Source organism: Brassica oleracea, chromosome C9 (genome assembly GCF_000695525.1).
Source record: "Brassica oleracea var. oleracea cultivar TO1000 chromosome C9, BOL, whole genome shotgun sequence".
In the NCBI taxonomy this organism is placed as follows: domain Eukaryota; kingdom Viridiplantae; phylum Streptophyta; class Magnoliopsida; order Brassicales; family Brassicaceae; genus Brassica; species Brassica oleracea.
In genome coordinates, this window is record NC_027756.1 from 19,004,211 (window position 1) to 19,006,079 (window position 1,869).

Genomic DNA, 1,869 nt, shown 5'->3' on the forward strand with positions numbered 1-1,869 from the left:
GATATTACTGGAGCTGCGTAACATCGATGTTAAGGTGGAGGATGAAGACGCTGCTATAATCATGTTGGTATCTTTGCCGAACTCTTTCGAGAACTTCGTGCAATCGTTCATTGTTGGCAAAGATACAGTGAGACTGGAAGAAGTTAGGTCGGCGCTTCAGAGTCGGGAATTACGCCATAAGGCATCCAACTCAGGGACAGACAGTCAAGCTTCGGGATTGTTTGTCAGTGGTGTGAAGGGACATGGGAACAAAAGGAAGGTGAAAGACAGAAAATCGTTTCCAAGAGGTCTTAAGCCAACTGATATTTGCAACTATTGCAAAGAGAAGGGACATTGGAAGTCAGACTGTTCCAAGAAGAAGAAAGAGCAATAGTTTGGATCTGCTGCAGTAGCTGAGGATGAAGCCAAGTCTGATAGTGACATCGCTCTTGTTGTGCACAGACACACACACTCTTCTGATGTGTGGGTTCTGGATACAGGAGCATCCTACCATATGACACCGAGGAGAGAGTGGTTTTCGAAGTACACAGAGGTACTTGACGGCAAGATTAATATGGCAAATGATTTTGTCTACAAGATTGCTGGGATCGGCTCAATCAAGCTCAGGACACATGATGGTAGATTCTGCACATTGAACGAGGTTAGGCATGTTCCATCAATGACGAAGAATTTGATATCCATGAGTCTTCTGGACAGTAGAGGGTTTAAATATTCGGGTGGTGATGGAGTTCTGAATGTCTGCAAGGGTTCTGATGTGATTCTGAAGGGTTTCATGAACGGTACTCTATATTTGCTGAAGGGTACTACCGTTACAGGTTCAGCAAATGTTGCATCACCAGAGATCTCAGAGGAAGATATGACTAAGCTGTGGCATATGAGGCTTGGACATATGAGTGAACGTGGGATGCAACTTCTGCCGAAGCAAGGTCTTCTTTGTGGTCACAAGACCAAGAGTCTAGAGTTCTGTGAGCACTGCGTATTTGGGAAGCTGCATCGAAAGAGCTTTCGCAAGGCAATTCATAGAACAAAAGGCACACTCGATTACATCCATTCAGACTGTTGGGGTCCATCCAGAGTAGAGTCACTGAAAGGTCACAGATATTTTGTGTCTATGATTGATGATTATTCAAGGAAGACTTGGATAGTTTTTATGAAGCACAAAAGTGAAGCATTCAGTAGCTTCAAGGAGTGGAAAATATTGGTGGAGAATCAAACAGAGAAGAAGGTGAAGCTTCTTCGTACTGATAACGGTCTGGAATTCTGCTCAGCAGAGTTCAATCAGTTTTGTAAGGATGCGGGGATTGCAAGGCATCTTACAGTCGGAGAAACACCACAACAAAATGGTGTAGTAGAACGAATGAACCAGACATTGCTAGAGAGAGCAAGGTGCATGCTCTCGAATGCTGGTCTGGAGAAGCGGTTTTGGGCTGAAGCAGTCAACACGGCTTGTTACTTGATAAATCTCGGTCCCCACACAGGCATCGAGTGCAGGATACCTTCTGAAGTGTGGTCAGGTAGATCTGCTGATTATTCACTTCTAAGAGTGTTCGGTTGCACTGTTTACTATCATGTAAGTGAAGGTAAACTAGAGCCGAGAGCAAGGAAGGGAGTTTTTATGGGCTACGGCAATGGAGTCAAGGGATACAGGGTCTGGTCTCCATCAGAAAACCGAGTGGTTATAAGCAGGAATGTTGTTTTCGATAAAGCATCTATGGTTAGAAGCTCATGGTCCAGTTCTGAAGCAGAGAAAGGTAGCACTGATAAACAGGTGGAGCTGCGAGATGATCATGACGTGATCAATGTGCAGGAACACACAGAAAATCAAGAGGAGCGTGTAGAAGAAGTTCAGTTGGAGTCTACGGAGACTCA